General features: G+C 40.4%; 1 non-coding gene across 1 annotated transcript; it reads right to left on the reverse strand.

Moving 5' to 3' along the window:
• Positions 1 to 13379: 13379 nt before the first annotated feature.
• On the reverse strand, positions 13380 to 13486 carry LOC131640347 (small nucleolar RNA R71). Its single transcript, XR_009295227.1, has one exon. It is a non-coding gene; the product is annotated as a small nucleolar RNA R71 (small nucleolar RNA).
• Positions 13487 to 14054: the final 568 nt, after the last annotated feature.

A 14054-nucleotide genomic window follows, 5' to 3' on the forward strand; every position in this document is an offset into this window, starting at 1 on the left:
TGCACTAAGTAATCTGGAACCTTAGGCTTAAGCTGGCCTGTGGTAGGTCTTGATTTACCAACCACTGTCTTTGCAACACTCAGACGATCTTCTTCTACTTCAGCAGACTGAGCGGTGTGAGCATACCCATTTCCAAGTGGAGTATGTCGGTTTTTCTTTTGAGGAAACTTCCAATCTTCTGAATGGAGAGACTCGTTGTCGGAGACACTTTCGAGATCATCCTCTTCTGTATTTTGGTCTTGCTCTTCTCCCAAGATGGCATTGACTAGATATGTGAACTCTAAATCCGTAGCCTCGGAAGGTGACTTGGGGATATAATCCTCAATGATGATTTCACCAGTCGATGATGATGAATAGCAAGGGTTATACATCTCTTTTGGCTGAGAGAGGTACTCAAAATCACTGTTCCATCCAGTTGGAACAATATCTTCAAGAGAGATTCTTGAACTTTCAGGAGCGGAGTATTTCACCATGTAGTCGAATTTTCCGCTTGGTTCTCCTAATGTATCCCAAGTCTCTTCGGGGATAGGAGGAACTTCTTCTGATGAACCATGACTTCTGGTGGTGAAGCTGTCAGTAACTTCATCACTGCTTGGTTGAGTCTTACTTTCAGATCCTTTAGTCGGATAACAGCAAGGTGGATCAGACTCTGGTAGGGAGATGTATCCTGCTTTGTTAAGATAGGATAACCATTCCTCTTCATCGGTGTTTTCCGTACCGATGGTATTGACTGTTTGTTGAACAGGTTGAAGAAAACCTCCACTGCAGAAAGTTTCTTGAATAGGGAGAACTACCTCAATCCCTGGGATAGCTTTTGATGATGTCGGAAAGAATCCAATTCCTGTTCTGTTCTTGTTGTTGGTAGGAATATTAATGTGACCCCCAACCACTGGTAGTGCCATCCTTTACAACTTGGATTGCATCTTTGTATGAAGAAATAGACGCTGCTTTCTCCTTTCCTTTGTCTAAGGAAAGTGCTTGGAATTTAGTTCCAACAACTTCTTTTGGTTCTATGTCGGAGAATGATGACAGGTTGCTGACGATCAGAGCTCGTTCTCCACATACGGTTACCAATTTGTCATTTCTTATGAACTTCAGTTTCTGATGAAGTGTTGAAGTAATTGCCCCAGCCTCATGAATCCATGGGCGACCTAGCAAACAACTGTATTGTGCTGGAATGTCCATAACTTGGAAAGTGATTTTGAACGTCTGAGGTCCAATAGTTATGGGAAGATCCACTTCTCCGAAAACTGACTTTCTTGATCCATCAAATGCTTTGACGATGACATGACTTTTTCTTAGAGGGTAATCTTCGAAAGATAATCTTGATAATGTTGATTTAGGCATGACGTTGAGAGAGGATCCATTGTCTATTAGGACTCCTGTGAGTGTATCACCCATGCAGCCAACTGAGATGTGAAGTGGAAGATTGTGGTCCACTCCTTCTTCAGGAAGATCTTCGTCACAGAAACTTAGGTTAGTTCCGGCGGAGATGTTGGCAACGATGTTGTTGAATTGGCTTATTGTAACACTTGGTTCTACGAAAGCTTGTTCCAAAACTTTCTGTAGAGCTTCCCTATGAGCTTCAGAACTCAATAGCAGGGAAAGAACAGAAATCCTAGACGGAGTATGTAGTAATTGATCTACAATGTTGTATTCACTCCTCTGGATTAACTTCAAGATCTCATCATTTTCTTTCGCTTGAACAGCATTGGTCGGATGATTGTCTTGCTTATGTGGTACTTCCTCCGAAGGTTTCTCCACATTTTCTGTTGTTCTGTTGAAGACTCGTCCACTTCTGGTGACTCGACTAACATCAGCAATGTTGACAACAGACGGTAATGGTATTTCCTTACCATTTTCAATGAATGTAGCATTGTACTTGTATGGTATAGCTTTGCTGGACTCATACGGTACAGGACCTGGTAAGTAGATGACTAGTGGTGCAACTGCTGTCTTCCTGCTATCATACTTAACTTGCATAGGTTCAACTTGATTAATTTGAGGAGATACGGTAAAGACTTCATCATCTTCTCTGTTGGCAAGAACAGTAATGGTATTGTCATCCATCAGCTTTTGAATGTCGTTGCGAACACGCAAACATCCTCGTGAATTTCTTCGACAGATTTCGCATCTACTGTAAGCGTGGAAATCTGTTCCAAAGTAGGCAAGTCCATTTAAAGTTTTGTGGAACCTGACTACCGATCCTTCAAGGTCTTCAACTTTGTAGATTTTGTATTCTCCTGGACATCCTTGAACCATGTTGATGTCATGTTCAGTTCTGACTCGGATATGTTGAATCCATCCTAAGTCCATTTGTTCTTGTAATGCAGCTTGAACTACGGCACATCCTTGATTATTCTTTGGACAAATATCACATGTGAAGTAGTTGTGAGGTGGTACATGACCGTACCCAGCTTGTTTAGCGTGCATCTTGACAAGATTTTCCCCTATCTGACGAATGTCGTAGATTTGAATGACGTTGGGGTGTTGGTCTATCAGATTTACTGAAGCTTCTTTATGCTGCGGCAAAGGATTTGCTTGGACGTTTGGATTAGTATCTTTGAAGGATAGCATTCCGCTCTTCACTAATCGTTGGACGTCAATCTTGAAAGAGAAACAGTTCTCAATATTGTGACCCTGGTGCCCCCTGATGATAGGGACAAGATTGGTCAGCCTTATACCATGGTGAGGAACTGTTTGTAGGATTTGGAGGACTCCTTCGTCTGAATGAGTCCTTTTGCCAGTAATGTTGGAAACAATTCTGCATACGGCATTGGTACGGGGTCAAAGGCAGGATACCTTGGAGCCCGATTGTTGTAATTTGGAGGTCGAACCTGCTGCTGAGGTTGCTGCGACCTTTGTTGAATTTGTTGTTGCGAGACCTGAGGTTGATAAGCTGGCGCTGAGTTAACAACCGGAGTTATTGTTGCAACTTGAGGTTGGAATTTCTTCTTGATTTTGTGCAAGACATTGCTGACATCTTGATCCTTTTTCTTCTGGAAAGAACTTCCATACTTCCTTGGACCAACAGAAGATTCTGGTTCTTTGTTCAAGCGTCCTTCTCGAACTGCTTCTTCTAAACGCACACCCATGTTTACCATCTCGGTAAAGTCACTTGGTGCACTTGCAACCATTCGTCCGTAGTAAAATGGACTCAAAGTTTTGAGATAGATTTTTGTCATTTCTTTCTCTTCAAGTGGTGGACAAATTTGAGCAGCAACTTCACGCCATCTTTGAGCGTATTCCTTGAAGCTTTCTCTATCCTTTTGAGTCATGGCCCGGAGTTGATCTCTGTCGGGAGCCATATCCAGATTGTACTTATACTGTTTGACGAAGGCCTCTCCGAGGTCTCGAAAAGTACGAATCTCTGAACTGTCCAAGTTCATGTACCATTTGAGTGCAGCACCAGTCAGGCTGTCTTGAAAATAATGAATGAGCAATTGTTGATTATCAGTCTGAGTTGACATTCTTCGAGCGTACATTACGAGATGACTTTGTGGGCATGAATTCCCTTTGTACTTCTCGAATTCTGGTACTTTGAACTTGTGAGGAATCTTAACATTTGGAACCAGACAGAGGTCTGCAGCATTCTTTCCAAATAGATCTTGTCCTCGGAGAGTCTTGAGTTCCTTCTGCATTTGCAGAAACTGTTCCTGGAACTCGTCCAATCTTTCATACACGCCAGCATCCTCACTTGGAGCGTGATGATATACTTGTCCGCCATGCGGGGGAAAAGTATGCATAATGGGCTGTGGAGAAGCCATGACAGCAGATCTTGGAATCTCAGCATTCTGTTGTGCGAAACCCATTGCCGTTGCTCTTGGAACTTCAATTTCCAGAGGTTTGTAACCCTCCGGTGGACGCATATCCATGGTGACTTTTGGAGCTTCAGAAGCTGGAGGTATGTACCCTTCTGGAGTAAAGTTATACGGCATGCCCCAAGGTCGATCAGGCGGCATGGTATACTGAGGAATAGGAGTAGAAACAATCTCGGAAACCACAGTCCTTTGCGGTTCTTCTGGCGTTGGTCGATTCTGCGCAACTACCAGGGCTTCTACCATACTATTGAGTCTTTCAACAGTACCTTTGAGAGTATTAATCTCTTCTCTGAGTTCTTCATTCTCTTGCTCAAAGTCTTCCATTCTTTTCTTGCGACTTGAACGAGTGTTGTATGGATGAGACAGCTTGAAAGTCTTGGTTCACCTCCTTCTCCTCCTCTCTTTCTGGAGAAAGGAAAGTGACTATTAGATCCGCGACAATTCTCGTGTCAGTGCGTACGACTAAAGCGATGTATGATATGCAATTAAGTTATTATTTTTCAAGGAAACACCATAATTACGTTATGAAACATCAAACTTTTATTAATTAAGCGAAAACGCCGTTTTTACACACTTTGAAAATGGAAATACAGAGAAACTGAGAGAAAGGACTCTAAAACTTTGATGATGAGCCGACTTCACGTTCTAACATCTTCTTCTGTTTCTTGAGCTGAGCGTTCTCTGACGTGAGCTGATCGATGATCCAGGAAGCAGGAGGGATATGATGAGAAAGTGACGATTGTGTCACTTGTCGATCCAGTACTTCAAGTAACTCATCCTTCCTTCTTAGGATGTTATGAATCTCAACGTTTTTCTGTGTTGACGATTCGATACTTGTTCCTCCAAGCATTCCTTTCTTGGCATACCTTGTTTAATGCCGCTTGCAGTTTTTCAACATCGGTGGAGAAAAGGTAAATTGGTTCCCTTAGGGGAATAGGTTCTTGATGTTGATATGGCATCCTGAGCTTGAATGCTCTGACGCGTACCCATTGAAGGTAAGGATCCAGGGAGATGCAAAGATGTTTTCCTAACAATCTTCTCCCTTTGCTGTGAACAAGACGCCAGGCTTGGACAATTTCCTTCTTCAGCATGTTGCCATGATCGTCGATGTTCTTGAAGAACAGACCTTCCAATTGGATGTTACTTGGAATGTTTTTCATGGGATAGCCGTATTGACGACGGGCTAAAGCTGGATTGTAACTGATTCCTCCCTTAGTTCCAATAAGGGGTACGTTGGGGAAACTTCCGCAACTGAAGATGATCTTGGTTTCGTCGTTGTCAGGACTACACCAATCAATGTCTGTATGAGTGAGAGACATGATTTTCTGTGACCAGTAAAGGCCATCCCTCATGTTCCAGAAAGTGCTAGACTTTGGCAGGTGCGAAACGAACCATTCGTATAACAACGGTACGCAGCATGTGATTAATCCTCCTCGCTGCAGGTTTCTTGAATGCACAGAGTGATAAGCATCCGCAAGCAAGGTTGGAACTGGATTTCCAATTAAGAAGATCTTAATTGCGTTGATGTCGACGAAATCGTTAATGTTAGGGAACAAAAACAATCCGTAGATAAGCAAAGCCAAGATTTCCTCAAAAGCGCTCATATCTTGGATGCTGACGAAGTACCGAGCTTGATCAAACAGGAATTTGGAGGGCAATCCTTGAATTCCTCCTCTACTCACCATATGAGTTCTGATGTCGACTACGTTCAAAGGAGTAGTTGCAGCAATGATAACGTCGTCAGGATTCTTTTCCAAACCGGAGTACGGATCTTGCGCGTACACGGGTATTCCAATCAGACGAGAGTACTCCTCTAACGTAGGCATGAGCTGATAATCTGGAAAGGTGAAACAGTGATACGTTGGATCGTAAAACTGTACCAAGGTGGGAAGGATCCCATCCACCATGTTGGTATTGAGCAAAGGCAGAAGTTTTCCATACTTCTCCTTGAAAGCCTGGGGGTTGACCACCAGTTTTCCGAGCTTTCCCAGTTCCTCGACCTGGGGAATCTTGAAGGTGTATTTCCTAGCTCTCTTTCTTCCATAATCCATAATATAGATCCTTAAGTCCTTTCTCCGTTTCTCTCTTTCTATGAAGTTCAAAACGTTCGTTATTTAGTTTCCTTGAAAAACGACTCGAAAAAGACTCTCTTTTTTTTGTTTTTAGTTGTTTATTAATGAATGATGCATGAATGCATGAATGCACACACAAGAGTTTTAAACAAACATGGCGTTGAAGGGTATAGTGGTCATGAAGTCCAAACGCAATCCCCGCCCCAATGGTAAACTAAGGTTAAGGATTTTTGTACCTGTAGAACGGGTTCTAGGGGTCTCAGAGTTTTTGCTCAACCTTAAAGATACGTTGATTGGTATCTATAAGAGAGTTTTCTCTGAGTGTAGTATCTGCGTGACAATTACTTCCGTAATCACCGCTCTACGTCCTAAAAAAAAGGCTTTAAGTGGGGTTAATGTGTTTCTAGGTCCTCCTGGTACAAATCAGTCTCGGAATGCAGTGGCGCAGTTAATCACAACCAGCCAGGCAAATCCCAAGAGTAGAATTGTGAAACCAAGATTAGAGGGCCTTCACCGGGAAGACATCCTCCATCCTATCTTATGTTGCACTCAAATCCGGGTATAGGATTTCTCACCACAAGGGGGAATCAAGCCCTTTCCCGATACAGAATAAACAAAATAAACAAATATATATGCAACAAACATATGATATGACACAGAGATTAGGCAGGACCTCTCTTGTTTGAGGGGGAATTTGGCATCCCTAATTCCTCATTGGGGCTGGACCAGCAACAGGTCAACCATTGGTTTGGATGAAAAACCAAGGTTTTTAACACTTATATCCCCAGCAGAGTCGCCATTTTTCTGTGGTGTCGTTTTCTTTACCTCCCCGTTTCACTTGGGAGGACGGCACGCTAAACCCTTCACGCGAAATTTGGAAGGAGAATGCGCCCGTGGTGGGATGAATTTTATTTCAGTTCTTCCTACGATATCACACGAACTTTCTTATTTGTCCTACGAGTAGGAAAGGGGAAAAAAGATCTCAACTAAACCCTAGGAGTTTGCTAAGTGTGGGGATTTACACCTAGACTAGAAATTCTGGAGTCCGGGGGGTCGGTTATACATAGGGAAGTGTTTAAACACCCTACATATCTGTAGTACTCTACAGGAACCTTCTCTGTGTCATTGTGATTGTGTTTGCTGCTAATGATTGGGAAAGTTTCTCCTTTGTGTTAGGAGAAGGAATTGATTTGATTTGGAAAGACAGACAGACAGACTGACTGACTATTTTTGGTATTTTATTAGCTCGCTGAGATTCCTTGTGAACCTCATGCCTACATATCCCTAGTGGAAGTCAGAGCTTAATGTAGTTCGGGGAACTAACTAGGGAAATTAATTGTTTTTGGTGCCTTGCTTGAAGCTCAAGGTTGAAGCTTGGGAATTAAATCTCTGTTTACAGTAAAGAGACATGAAGTCATCTTTACAGAGAGGTATTTGTACTATTCTACCACAAACATTTAAAAGTGACAGAAAAGCTAAAAAAAAAATGATGTTTCATTAAGAGGGGAGTCTACTTGGTTGATCAAGTATGACAGCCATCGTGCCTCTAAAATGAAAGAAAGATGCTCATCCTAATTAGGGAAAGTGTACAAGTCTGGGGATGTGCCAGAGCATGTCTTTCAGAGTCCTAAATGGGAGACTTTGAATGAAATTGAATTTGAAATGTTTGTTTGTTTGAATGTGGTAGAGTAGTAAAAATATCTCTCTATAGAGATAAGCTGTGTCTATCTACTGTATGAAAGATTTGACTTTAGCTGGCTTGTATGAGGCCCAAGCTTGAGGCTTTTTGATTAATTAATTATTATTGACTTTGGGAGATGACTCCATTGAGGATTAATTACAGGGTATTTTAGTGTTCTGTACAAAGCCCAGAATTGAGGCTGACTCTACTTAGGGAGACTCTATTTATGTGCCTTGTACAAAGCCCAAGGTTGTGGCTGACTGTTGAGGATAATTGAATGAATGACTCTATTTTGTGTGCCTTGTACAAAGCCCAAGGTTGTGGCTGACTGTTGAGGATAATTGAATGAATGACTCTATTTTGTGTGCCTTGTACAAAGCCCAAGGTTGTGGCTGACTCTAGCTAGGGAAAACATTATTTTCTGCCTTGTACAAAGCCCAAGGTTGTGGCAGACTCTTAAATAAACTGAGTATGGATGACTCTATGGGGAAAAGATCCTAGGTGTTAGGAATCTTTGACACATAAAAATATGGTTTATCTGCCTTGTACAAAGCCCAAGGTTGTGGCTACTGAGTGATAAAGAACTCACTGGGGAGACTCTATTATCTGCCTTGTACAATGCCCAAGGTTGAGGCTGACTCTTGACAGGGGAGTTTTATTGTTTGGTGCCTTGTATGAAGCCCAAGGTTGAGGCTAACTATTTTTGTTGGTTTTGACTCTACTGAGGAGGTTTTATTTATTGAAAGACTGTTTTTCTTTTGGAAGCTAACCCTTTCCAGGGATTTTGACTCAGCTGGTGAATTTGTCTGTTAAAAGACTGACTTTTATCATGTTTTTGGAGGCTGACCCTTTCCAGGGGTTTTGACTCTTTTGGGGAAATTATCTCCTAAGAGAAATGAATCTTTATTTTTGACATTTTTATTAATTGACTTTGGAGGCTAACCCTTTCCAGGGGTTTTTATTGAAATGATGGAATGTGTGGAAGCTAACCCTTTCCAGGGATTTTGTTAACATGAATGGCAGAAAAGATTATCTAGTGGAGACTTCTTGTTTAAAGCCCAAGATGAAGGCTGACACATGCTGGGGAGGAAATAAACATAGATCCTAGACTCTGCTAAGGAAGATTGATGAAGATAAGGGTGACAGAGACTGTCCATGTCTCTCATTCCAAAAATGTACTCAATGTAGGATTGAGACAAACTTAGCTTGTTTAAAGTCTGGTTTAAATTGGAAGAAACTCACCAGGGTAGGCTAAAAGGTGACTAAAGACCTGTTCCTATGTTTATAAGAAACCTGATGGGTCCTTGTATACAAGCTCAAGAGGAAGCTGGAAATGCTTTTAAGAAGCCTGTGGGTCCTTGTACAAAGCCCAAGAGGAGGCTAATCGAGGGTCCTTGTTATAGCACAAGAGAAAGCTATGTAGTTTTGAACTTATTTTGGCTCTAAGCAAATGGGTAAGAGGTTTCACCGGGAATAATTCCTCTTTGGGTGGATGTGTCTTATTATTTGGATTCTAAGGTTTTTGCCAAGATGTTTCACCAGGAATAATTCATCTTGGGGGTTTGAACTACAGATCTCTAATTAGGAAAGAGCCTTCACCGGGAAGACATTCTCAATCCTAGGCCATATTCCTATAATATATATATATAGTTTAACTGTCCTAAGGTTTATACTCAAACGTAGTTCTAAACTAATATATATGCACAGTTTATTTTTGACAGTAATTTAAATAAAGACTGTAAATTGAAAGCTTGTAAAGCCTAACCTGGATGGAGTGGAGGCCATTGAAGAAGTATGTACAGAGCCTCAACAGTATTTTTGTTGTTTTGTTGATAACAGTTGAATATAAACAGTTAATGTTTTTTTTTTTGAAAACAGAAGAAGTGAAGATGGACAAAGGTCACATAGGTATCTGAAGAGTTTCACCGGGAATAATGCCCTTCAAATACCAGAAGAATGTCTTGAAAACAGAAAGAAGATTTTGAAAATACAGTTTTGAAAACAAGCTAAGAAGAGAAGGTTTTTGGGACTTACACTCTATTAGAGGCCCAGTACTTTACAGTACTGGTGTAAAAGCAATTGAAAATGATTTTGAATGATACAAGGTTTTGTTGTTTGAAAACCCTAATCATTTGATTTATTTGGAGATTGAAACCAGTTTTGAGAATTGACAAAAGTCAACTTAATTAAAGTAAAAATAAAGATTTTTTACTTAATTAAGACCTAAACAATTAGGGTTTTATCATAAACTTTATTTACAAAATGATTTAGGTTAAAACAAAGTGAAAATATGTATTAAAGTATTTAAGAAAACACCTAAAACATACTATTTTAAACCTAATAAAAATACATGAAATAAATAATATTTTTATGATTTTTTTGATTATTCACAAAATATATACATTAAATGACAAGTGTGTGAAAAATGAAGTAAAAATGGATTTATTTGATAAGTTAAATGATTGTGTGAAGTTGATAAAAAAAAAGGAAGAAAAATAGTAGTAAAACTATGGTTTGGTCTCACCAAGGGTTGAACTCACGCCCTCTTGGTTACCAAACAAAACAAATACCAACTGGGCCACGCGCGTGGCCTGTTTAAGGAAAGAGCCCATATGATTATATGTGAAAGCAAGACATTAAATGAGTTGAAAAAAATAAATGAACAAAAGGTCTGAGGGGGGGATCGAACCCCAGACCTAAGGCATGAGAAAGTGAGAGGCGCTTGTAACCAAGTGAGCTGAACGTTTTAGTCGTTCAAAACACGCTTCCAATTGATTATATTTTAAACTTGCTTCTGAGAATTCAAAAAAACGCGCGCAAAGCAACTTCATCTTCAACCTCACGATTTCAATTTCTGGAAATCCTATCTCCCTCAATTCTCAACCAAATTCAAAGATGTAAGGATGGATTTTGCTCGTTTTTGGACGAGGATTATGATGGTGTCCTTTAATTTCATTTATTCTAAGTGTAACATAAAATTCGCAAGCATGAACACTAAGAACCCTAAAACTGAATTTAAACATGAAATGCTATATATGTATGTTTTGATGCAATTGATTGAGGGCTAATGATCTATGAAGGTGTAGAAACCAACTGGTAACTTCATTTTTAATTTATCATGCGTGAACCATAGAGTTTGAAGTTTTGGAAACTTACCTGAAAAATGAAGATCTGGCTCTGATCAAAGTGTGTTGCAGAGTTGTTGCAACGATCCAAATAGCTTCAGTGATCCTCCTGGAAGGTGTTGAGATGCTTAGCTTGGACTGAAAGTACCCAGAACCTCTTGCTCGACCCCAACTACAACAGCTCCAAGTGAGAGGTGCAGATGATGATTCCTCACTCCCAGAAGTGTTTCAGAGGTTTGGATCACCTCTAAATGACTCCCCTAATGTGTTTGAATACTTAATTCTGATAACACGATTTTATATCGTATATTTAGCCTAAAATCCATGAATATTTATAGCATTTTCCGTTTATTATGTTAATTTATTATGATATTACGCGTGTATTTGCTTTATTTCAGGTTTTACACTTCAATTTCGACTATTTGCGAAAAGGAAAGAAAATTGAGCTTAAATGACCAATATTTATGCCTAAAAGATGAAAAGGGAGTGCTGAAGTGAAAGAAGGGTGCAATTAGGACCCAAAAGGCCCAAAAGAGATATTCAGCCCACCATGAATCAAAAGGCGCGTGGCCCAGACCTGCAAGCAAGTGGAGACGCACGTCTCCACGTTCTCTTCAGCCACGTCACCAAGAGGAGACGCCCGTCTCCAACTGCCCAAGATTTTCTCCACTTGAGACGCACGTCTCAAGTCTTCCTGAAGAAACGGAGACCCACGTCTCCACGCCTAGTCTGCAGAAAGTCCCTCAATTCACGGATTCCAACGGCAAATCCCCTCCTATAAATAGGACCTGCTATCTCACTTCAATCGGTCCGATTTCCTGCCAACGAAGTGCTGCCGAAATTGTACCGCGAACTGTTTTTCCTTATTCTGCTTTCATTTAACCGTTTATTTTCTCACAACGATTTCTACACTGGAAATTGTTGTGAACTTTTCATAGATCTAGCCTTACGTTAGATTTATCGCTTTATTTCCTTGTTTTTTATTTTCTGCCATTTAAATTCCGAAGAACGATCCAGCCAACCTGTGGTGGAAGTTCGAGTACTTCAAGATTCAATTCAATTCAGATTTATTTTAATTCAGGTTTTTATTTACCGCCTTATTTATATTATTTATTTGCATGATATATTATATGCGATTTAATATGCTTATTATTATGAACCGAACCGATATATGTATGTTTAATCGTATTAATATGTCTGGCTAAAATACTAAAGGTGTCGGTATGTAAAGTAAGTTAACCGTAGGGATCCGAAATAAATTGGCTTAAATTATGTTTTATTAATTATCACTTATTTTTGGTTCGTATGTCTAATTTAATTAGTAAGTCTTAAAACCAATAGAGCGAAAGTTTGAGGGCTTAGGACGGTCAAAGGTTAAAACCAATAGAGCGAAAGTTTGAGGACTTTAACTGGATAGTAGACATAGGACATTAGTTTTAAGGACAGCGAAAGCGTATTAAAACTAATTGGAACTAATTTATTTTCAAAAATTGTTTTTACACTCGAGCGGGATGGCGAAAGCGTACGTTAGGGTTATTAGCTTGCTCCGAGTCAACAGAGCGAAAGTTTGAGATTAGGAGATTTAAATAGATAACAACCTCGTAAGATAGGCATTTTATTAATTACATTGTTTCCAAAAAGCTCTTCTAAAATCTAATGGGATGGCGAAAGCGTACATTAGGATTAGGATAGTAGTCTGAATCAACAGAGCGAAAGTTTGAGACGAGGATTTTTAATCAATTGGAATTAGTAAAGATTTTTAATTTAATTATGCAAAAGCCAATGAACCTTCGGATTACCTTTAGTTAAACGAAATACATACTGATACCTGTCTATTATTATTATTCTTTATTTTCTCACAATCACTTTCCCTTAGGAACAATCGAAATTTTAGTACTCCTAGCTTTACATAGTAACCTTAGATAACGGTAGATCGATTCATAGTCCCTGTGGATTCGATATCTTTTAAAACTACACGACACGACTGTGCACTTGCAGTTATCAGATTTATAGACACGTAAAGTCGCGATCAAGTTTTTGGCGCCGTTGCCGGGGACTATTTAAGTCGATATCGTAACTCACTGTTACACCGTAGAGACTAGGATAATTCTTCCCTTTCTTTTTGAACGATTGTATGCCAAATACTCGTTCAGAAGGAGGAGACTTAATACAACGAATTAACGAGATCGAACGTTTCATTAACGTTAAACGTCGAGCTCGCAACCTTCCCGAAGTAGCAGAAATTCCGATTAATCAGGAATTGATTTTTACTGATCAAATCAATCAAATCACCCCGAAGTTAGAGATGGCTGCTATTCGTCCTCTTAGAGACTATGCCGCTCCTTCGCGCGCTGAACCGCATTCAAGTATCGCACCACCTGCGATTGAAGCGAACAATTTCGAACTGAAACCTTCACTGGTCCAAGCTGTTCAACAGAATCAATTCTCTGGAAGCCCTGTAGATGACCCCAATCTCCATTTATCCGTGTTCGTGCAATACGCCGACACTATCAAAGCCAACAACGTTAGTTCCGAAGCTATTCGATTACGCCTTTTCCCTTTCTCCTTGAGAGATAGAGCGAGAGCATGGCTTCAATCCCTGCCTTCCAATTCCATAACTACGTGGGACGAATTGAAGAGAGTATTCTTAGCAAGATACTTTCCGCCTAGCAAAACTGCTATGCTTAGAGGTCAAATCAACGGATTTACCCAGAAAGATAACGAATCGCTCTTCGAAGCTTGGGAACGTTACAAGGACATGCTTAGAATATGCCCTCATCATGGACTCGAACCATGGCTGATCATCCATACCTTTTATGGTGGTCTCTTATATAACACTAAAATGACTATAGATGCCGCTGCTGGCGGAGCATTAATGGACAAACCCCATGATGAAGCATACAAACTCATAGAGAACATGGCACAAAACCATTACCAATGGGGAGGAGAACGAGCCGCTCTAGAGAAAGCCCAAACCAAAGGAGGAATGTACGAAATTAGTGGTATAGACCGCGTTAACGCTAAAGTAGACGCTTTAACTCAAAAGATCGAGAATTTGACCATCACTCCTTCAGCCACCGCTGCCGCTGTAGCACCTAACTGCGAGATTTGTGGATTGACTGGGCATGTAGTTGCTGAATGCCAACTCTTGACTGGAGTCCCATCTGATCAAGTAAATTACGCTCAAGGAAACCCTTATTCTAACACGTACAACCCTGGTTGGAAAAACCACCCGAACTTTTCTTATAAGAACAACAATGCGTTGTACGCGCCTGGACAGGCACCTGCTGTACCACCTGGCTACCAAAAAGCGCCTGTAGCTGCTCAAAACACCCCTAGGAAGTCAAATCTAGAA

This window comes from Vicia villosa, unplaced genomic scaffold (assembly GCF_029867415.1).
Source record: "Vicia villosa cultivar HV-30 ecotype Madison, WI unplaced genomic scaffold, Vvil1.0 ctg.003067F_1_1, whole genome shotgun sequence".
NCBI lineage: Eukaryota > Viridiplantae > Streptophyta > Magnoliopsida > Fabales > Fabaceae > Vicia > Vicia villosa.